The sequence below is a fragment of the Phaseolus vulgaris genome, chromosome 7, assembly GCF_051622355.1.
Source record: "Phaseolus vulgaris cultivar YP4 chromosome 7, ASM5162235v1, whole genome shotgun sequence".
NCBI lineage: Eukaryota > Viridiplantae > Streptophyta > Magnoliopsida > Fabales > Fabaceae > Phaseolus > Phaseolus vulgaris.
Window position 1 is genome coordinate 12,670,245 of NC_143504.1, and position 8,955 is coordinate 12,679,199.

The following is an 8,955-nucleotide window of genomic DNA, read 5'->3' on the forward strand; positions in this document are numbered from 1 at the left end:
TTGTATATTATCTATCTATTATGTATTTATAGTATACTGATTTAATATATTAAAATTTGTTACAATGTTTACAAAAATAATTTACCACAATAAATCATTTGAACTTGTTTTGTGTAAACAAGACTACTTGCCTCTTTGGGATGATCATCGAGCCAAAGAATTCGAACTCTTTTTGTTTTTTTATGTTGAAATTTGTTTATTAGATGTATTATACAAGGGTGCATGTGGAACAATTTAAATGAATTTGTGACTGATGTTGCTTGCACGACTCTCTAGGGCTAGCTACTTCATGCCCTATGGAACAAGTAACATGTCAAAATGTAAGAAATACCATTACCATTTAAGATTATAACCACAGCTGCAAAAGTATACAATAAACATCAAATTTTATTTCTTGAAAATAAATTTTGGAAAAAAAAATATTTTAAGTTTAACTCTATTATGCAAAATAAATTTCAATATAAAATTTATATTCATTTATATAGTATCTCATGTCGATATCAACTTGTTCTCGTTCGGATATTGGGACTCAGAGAACTATTGATTGGTGCACCTGTCGGTCGGTTACTCCAACCTTCAATCTTTCTCTCTTACTTCTTTTCCTTCCCTTCTCGTCTCGTCCCGCGGTCGCTCAGGCTCGGACGGTACCTACAGAAGGCACTCCGACGATCAAGTCAATAAAGGATTCAACTCTCGGTTGTCAGAGCACGGTAGATAATGACGTACCTGATTTTTGGAATCTGTGCTATTTATATTACCTTAATGAGCCTTTGTTAGTGGGCCGGATTAGAGGGATCAGTTCATGTTTAGTGTTGCGTTAAGTAACCTTTAATTATGGGTTAACTTAGCTGACTTCGTCAACTCATGACTCGCCGTCATGGGTCGGTCGGTAGCGTGCTACCTCGCGACCTTCGTTATCGTGAGTAAGTGGTCAGATGAACTGTGATACTGACTGAATCGAGGCGATTGTTCGATCATACCAGTACACAACTAATTTTTGTTTTGATAATGATATGATAGCAGATGATGTCGAGATCAATTAACTTCTGTTTTGATAATGATATGATGTAATAAATGTAATAAATTTTTATTATACCTTTTAAAAAAAAATAACGAAGATAATTAGCAGTGAAAATTCTATAAAATGGAGATAAACAGCAAAAGCGAACATGTGGTGGTTATGTTGAATACCCAACTTAGTTACCCACTCGTTAGAAAATATGCGATGAGATTTGTAAGTTAGCTTTAAACTTACATTTTGAGGCTCTTGGTTTGAAAGTTCTATAACTTTTTATTCTACATTGAGGATGGAAAAAAAATCTACCTTTTCAATTTGAGAATCCTAGTTGAAACGTATATCTCTAATAAAAGAAAAGGGCTACTTTTTCACTAGAAAATTTTGACCAAACAAAGGGCATAGCATTTTAGCTTTTAGATTTTATAACTTATCAACTTCATCTACAAAATCATGCTCTCCACGATTCTTGTGAAACCTATAATATTTGTTTCCTCTATATTTTCAGCTTCCTCGCTGTGTTTTTCTTTTCCTTTTTGGCAACTATTCACTAAAAATTTCTCTTTCATAGCCACTTTCATTCTAATTATAATTTCTTTTATTCTTGTTCTTATCTCTGTTACCTATCATCATCCACCATACCACCTCATCTATGAATAGAAACAACAAATACAAAATATTGTAAAACTTTAAATGTTAGCAAAAAAAGTGGAGAAAGAGACAATATAAAATAAAACAAGTTTAAAGAAAAACTATTAGAATTAAATTATCTACTGCAACTGTCATTACCACTCCATTGAATTTGTTAAAAAAGCAGATACACTGAAAAGGTAAAAAATATTAGAAGCATATAAACCATAAACAGAAACAGCAAACAAAATTTCATTGCATGTTTTAATAAATAGAAACAAAACTACATGAAACTAGTAGAGTAAACCTATCAAACTCTTATAAAAAAAATTTAAAAAAAGGAAGAAAAACTTTATATTGTAAAACTACTTGTCATGTTGCTATTTTTTATATAATACAAAAACTAGTTTATGTAGCGTACAAGTTAAAAGATAATTATATTAATTATATTCCAGAAATAGTTCTGAAAATTAGTTTTGGATAATAACATTTTTTTTTAGGAGAATAAAAAAGGCACGAGTATAAGGAGAAAAAAATGGAGTGCAATTAGAATCCAAATTTAAAATTGAAAAACTCCATCCCAAATTAAAAAGAAAAGAAAAGGGAAGTGCTAGATTCTTAGGAAATAAAAAATGAATGGTTCACGTTCTCATGTGATGTGTCTATGTAAAGTTGCTATTTTATTTAGTTTTATATAACCATTTGATGGGAACAACACAATACAGAGTACACTCTAAAAGGAAATAAACTCTTGTACTTTAACTTGCAAGAATCTACAAAAGCAACAATAAATGCACAACAATAGGAAATCACTAAAATCAAACAAAGATATTAAAATTTTAACAAACAAAAACATCAAAACTTTTAACGTGAAAAAAATATCTCAAAGCAAGAATGAAAATCATAAATTGTCCAAACCAAAAAAATAGTTCTACTATGATTAACAAATAATATAAAGAAGTCTCATAAGTGCACAAAACAATACTAAGTATTGTGAGTAGAGAACAAAGAAGATATAAAACCCTACAACAAACTAAATATCTCCCTAGTCAAACCTCGTATTAAAGATCCAACCATTCAAAATAAACAACCAGATCCAATTGTCAAAAATTCAATCCAAACCAAAGGTAAACAAAATATCTTCCTACTACTCAAACACACAACACTTATTACATAATGAACTGAAATCAATACAAATGTAATCCTATTTCACTCTCTCTTGAAAAAACCATAGCTGAAAAGTGAAATATCAAATCTTGAAAGCAATCTCTGAAAAACTCAAATATGTTTTTCTCTTTTTCTTGTTTGTTATAAATCATTAACAAACTATTTATAGCTTTCAAATATTGGTCAAAACATTTAAAACATGAGCACATTCAATTTGAAAATCATTTAAAGCACACTCAACTAACAAAACAGATTTTGTTAGGATTTTCAAACAAATAATCAATTGATTTCACGAAACAATCGATTGATTTCATGAAACAATCGATTGTTTTGGTTTGACAACAAGTCAACCAACCAAAACAATTTTCAACCTTTTCAAAAACACCTAAGAGTAAAACAATTGGTTGTTTCGACAAAACAACAGGTTGTTTTTCACTTAGTTTGAAAAACACTTTAAACTTAAAAGATTTGAAACACTTTAGCTTTAGATTCAACAAAGAGTGGATTACACCGATAAACTACCCAAATCCTACTCTAAAACACAGTAGCAACTTCAAGCAACTTCAGCCTTCCATCAAACACCAGGATTTGGATTCTTCAAAGCTTTTGATCACACTTGATTCAACAGTAAAGACTGTGTATAAGCTTTCAAAGGATAAATCCAACTTTGAGAATGTCTTGGCATCTCAAAATTGTGTTTTTGGAAAAGCTAGATTAGGTTTTAATCCACAGAACAAGCAAGACAAGTTTTCAAAGTCATTTTCGAAACTGCCAGAAAAACAACTGATTGTTTTGTCGAAACAACTGGTTGTTACATGCTTCTACTACATGAAAAGAGGTCATTCTGTTAGATTTTGCAAAATTAGGAAATATTTTGTTCCTAAAGGCATTATGAGATGGATTCCTAAAGATTATGGAGTTCCCAGTGATGAATGTAAATCAAAAGCACCCACATTTAAAAGGGGACCAAATCTTTGTACTTGAAATTTTACTTTGTAGGGAAATTTGATGGAGAGCATGCAGTAGTGGTATCTGGATAGTGGCTACTCAAAACACATGACATGAGATAAATCAAAGTTTGTGAGCATCACCTTCAAACAAGAAGGCCATGTAACATATGGAGATAACAACAAAGGAAGAATTCTTGGAAGAGGCTCTATAGGAGACAAGAGTATCTTGCTCATTCATGATGTCTTGTATGTAGAGGGACTAAAGCACAACTTGCTTAGCATTAGCCAACTATGTGACAAAGGGTATCAAGTAATCTTCAAGACAAACTCTTGTGAAATCTGTCTTCCTAACTCAAAAGAGGTAATGTTGATTGGTAAGAGAATCAACAATATCTATCTCTTGAATATTTCTTCTCCTTGTTCTATAGGTTGTCTTCTTTCTAAGCATGATGAATCTTGGTTATGGCATAGAAGAATTGTTCACATTCACATGAATCACTAAAACAAATTAATCTCAAAAGATCTTGTGATTGGGTTGCCCAAGCTTTGAGAAGAACCACAAATGTGAAGCATGTCAAAAAGGGAAACAAGTTAAAAATTCTTTCAAAATTAAAAATGTTGTTTCATCTTTAAAACCCCTTGAGTTGCTCCATATGGATTTGTTTGGACCTTCAAGAACCATGAGTCTTGGTGGCAACTATTATGCTCTTGTTATTGTGGATGATTTCTCTAGGTACACATGGACTCTCTTTTTGGAATCAAAGAGTGATGCATTCTTTGCCTTCAAAAAGCTTGCTAGAAGGTTACAAAACACAAAAAACAGCAACATTGACTCCATAAGGAGTGATCATGGAGGGGAATTTCAAAATGAGAAATTCAGAAAATTCTGTGAGAAGATGGGGATCTTTCACAACTTATCTGCACCAAGAACTCCTCAACAAAATGGTGTAGTGGAAAGAAAGAACAGATCTCTTGAAGAGTTAGCAAGAACCATGCTAAGTGAATCCTCCTTACCCAAGTACTTTTGGGCTGATGTTGTTAGCACCTCTTACTATGTGATGAATAGAGTGCTAATAAGGTCAATCTTGAAGAAAACTCTCTATGAACTCTTCAATGGAAGGAAGCCAAACAGTTGTCACCTAAGAGTGTTTGGATGCAGTTGTTTTGTTCTGAATAATGGGAAAGAAAATCTGGGAAAGTTTGATGAAAAAGCTTATCATGGAATCTTTATTGGCTATTCCTTAAATAGTCATGCCTATAGGATCTACAACAAGAGGCTCATGATTGTAGAAGAATCTGTTCATGCGGTATTTGATGAAGTTGATCACAAAAACATTCAAGTCTCAAAGAACAACACAAAAGAGGATGAGCAGAACATCAATTTGGAGAAGCTGGACTATTGTGCAGAAAAATAACCGGTTGATTCATCAAAACAACTGATTGAAATTCTGCAGCAGAGTGAGCTGCCTAAAGAATAGAGAATACCAAGAGATCTGTCAGTGGAGAACATCATTGGGCAGATAAAGGAGGGTGTTTCTACATGTAGCTCTATCTCAAACTTCAGCAGGCACACTGCTTTTGTCTCTCAAGTTGAACCAAAGTCTATTGAAGAAGCTCTTAAAGATGAAAAATGGGTGGAAGCTATGCATGAAGAGCTGAATCAGTTTGCTAGGAATGATGTGTGGTTTCTGGTTCCTAAGACAGATGAGATGAACATCATTGGATCTAAATGGGTTTTCAGAAACAAGCTTGATGATGCTGGAGTAATTACAAGGAACAAGGCAAGGCTAGTTGCCAAAGGCTACAATCAAGAGGAAGGGATTGACTATGGAGAAACCTTCACCCCTGTTGCAAGATTGGAAGTTGTGAGGTTGCTGTTAGCTTTTGCTTGTATGAGTGGATTCAAACTCTTTCACATGGATATGAAGAGTGCTTTTCTCAATGGCTTTATCAATGAAGAAGTGTATGTTGAGCAACCACCGGGTTTTGAGGATCATCAACATCCTAATCATGTTTTTAAGTTGAAAAAGGCATTGTATGGACTTAAGCTCCAAGGCAGTGCATGAGAGACTTAGCAATTTCCTTTTGTCACATGGTTATGAAAGAGGAATGATTGACAAAACTCTCTTCATCAAGAAGTCAAATTCTGAAATTATCCTAGTACAAACCTATGTTGATGACATCATCTTTGGTGCTACCCAAGATAGTTTGTGTGAAGAATTTGTGGCAGCTATGCAAGGTGAGTTTGAAATGTCTATGATGGGGGAGTTGTCTTTCTTTCTTGGATTGCAGGTCAAGCAAACAAAGGATGAAATCTTTCTATGCCAATCAAAATATTGCAAAAAAATTCTCAAGAAATTTGAAATGGAAAGTTGCAAAGAAGCAAGCACACCCATGCCTTCAAGCTGTTATATGGATGCAAATGCTGCTGGAAAAGGGGTAGATCAAATAAAATACAGAGGTTTAATGTGTTCCTTACTCTATTTCACAGCAAGTAGACCGGATATCATGTTTGTCGTATGTCTTTGTGCAAGATATCAAGCAAATCCAAAGGAATCTCACTTCAAAGCTGCAAAAAGGATTCTTAAATATCTCAAAGGAACAACCAATGTTGGTCTATGGTATCCTTCTCACTCCCTTATACACTTAATTGGTTATTCAGATTCTGATTTTGCAAGGTGTAAGCTAGACAGAAAAAGCACAAGTGGCACTTGTCATCTTCTTGGATTAAGCCTCATCTCTTGTCATAGTAAGAAGCAAGCTTGTGTAGCTCTTTCTACTACAGAGGATGAATACATTGCTGCTGGAAGCTGCTGTGCACAAATACTTTGGCTTAAACAACAACTTGCAGATTTTGGATTGAAGATCAGCAAGGTTCCTTTGCTTTGTGACAACACAAGTGCTATAAATCTCACCAAAAATCAGATTCAGCATTCAAGAACTAAGCACATTGAGATTCGTCATCACTTCATACGAGATCATGTGAACAATGGAGATTGTGAAGTGAAATTCATTGAAACAAAACTGCAACTGGCTGATATATTCACAAAACCTCTACCAAAAGAAAGGTTTTTCTTCCTAAGAAATGAGTTAGGGATTCTTGACTCTCAAAATCTCTCTTAAACGGTTTTTAATTCTATTTGTGAAGACAAATAGGGGGAGAATTGGTTGGTTTTTGTTTTGTCTGCTCTCTATAATATGTTTCAAACTGTTAAGTCTCTCCAATTTCAGAAATTGGAACTGTTTTCTGCTTCTGCTGACAGAAACAACCGATTGAATCGAGGAAACAACCGGTTGTTTGTCTAATACAATGCTTAGTGAATTACTTTTCTAACCTGCTGACATAGATGTTGTATATTGCATAAAGTTTTTGTTTTGCACGAACTGCTTCAGATTCAAACAAGTCCAACACAAGCAACCAGGGATTTGTCTTCATCAAATAGGGGGAGATTGTTGATCAAGAGTGATAAAAGGCTTTGAAGAATCCAAATCCATGTGTTTGATGCAAGGTTGGAGTTGCTGCTGTGTTTTGGTTTGACAGCAAGTCAACCAACCAAAACAATTTTCAACCTTTTCAAAAACACCTAAGAGTAAAACAATCGGTTGTTTCGACAAAACAACAAGTTGTTTTTCACTTAGTTTGAAAAAAACTTTATTCTTAAAAGATTTTAAAAAACACTTTAGCTTTAGATTCAACAATCGATTGTTTAGGGTTTAGGGTTTAGGGTTTAGACAATTGATTGTTTCGCGATTTCAATCGATTGTTTGTTTGAAAATCCTAACAGAATTATGTTTTGTTAGTTGAGTGTGCTTTAAATAATTTTCAACTGAATACGCTCCTGTATTAAATGGTTTGACCAATCTTTGAAAGTTATAAATAGTTTGTTTATGTTTTATAACAAACAAGAAAAACAGATTTGAGTTTTTCAATTGTGAAAGATTGCTTTCAAGTTTTGAACATTCACTTTTCAACTTTGGTTTTCTCAAGAGAGAGTGGAATAGGATTACATCTGTATTGATTTCAGTTTGTTCTGTAAACAAGTGTAATATGTTTTGAATTCTTTGTAATTTCTGGTGTTGTAGCCAAGGAGTGTTGTGTGCTCTTGAGATCAACATTCTTGGTGTGTGTTGTGCCAAAGGAAGTGTGTTTCTTGAAGGGTTCAAGGTCACTTCTTTGGTGGTTTTGTGTGTAATCTGTATTGATTGCTTAGTGGATTGCCTAGTGGCTTCTGGGGACTGGATGTAGTTCTTGGCTTAAGAGTGAACCAGTATAAACTGTTTTTGTATCTCTTTCTTCCCTTAAACTCATTTAAATTCAATTGTTATTGCTTTCCTGGTATAAACAACTGATTGTTTCGAAGAAACAACCAATTGTTTTTCTGGTGCTTTGCTGTTTTGTGCTTTTTATCTTGGCTAACTGAATTTCTGATTGAGTTTCATACAAAGGATTTTGTTCTAGATGAAAAAGTTTTCAAAAACCCCCTTTAAACAATTCATCCCCCTCTCGTTTAAGGCCACATATTCTAACAGTTATTGGAGACTTTGGAAAGGTAAGACTAGCGGACAACAACACGAGCATGGGTGACATAGTGTTGAAGACACCAGTTGGTTTCTGGACTTTGAAGGATGTCAGAGTTGTTCCAAGCTTGACGAAAAGTTTGATTTCTGTTAGGCAGTTGGACGAACAAGGACATGAAGTGAAGTTCGAAAATCAACAGTGGAAGGTTATCAAGGGAAATCTTGGCATGGCCCGTGGAAGAAAGAAATGTTTGTTGTATATGGTCGGATTACCGTCCAGTTCAGAAGATAAACAAAGTTCGGTTCACATAATCTCGTGGGCAGAAGAGGGTTTTCTTTACAAGAGAGAAACCTAGAGCCACATGTCAGATTCAGGATGAACGAGCATGGAAAGGTTCAGGTAGACCAGTCAAAGGTACTTATGGCAGTGGGAGCACGGTCGTGCTTCAGCTGAGGTTCCTAGACGACAGTGGGTTAAGAGAACCAGTATTTCAGCGGTTGAAACTTCTCCAGAAAATTTCTTGTTGAATATGGAGAGTGTTTGTTCTCAGGTTGTTCCAAGATCCGGTAGTTCCTATAAGTGGGAGCCGGTAGGAACAAAGAACGGGTCAGTGACTGACGAGTTGAAACTCAGGGGAGTTTTAACGAAGTCTTCAAAATGATTAAGAAGGCTGA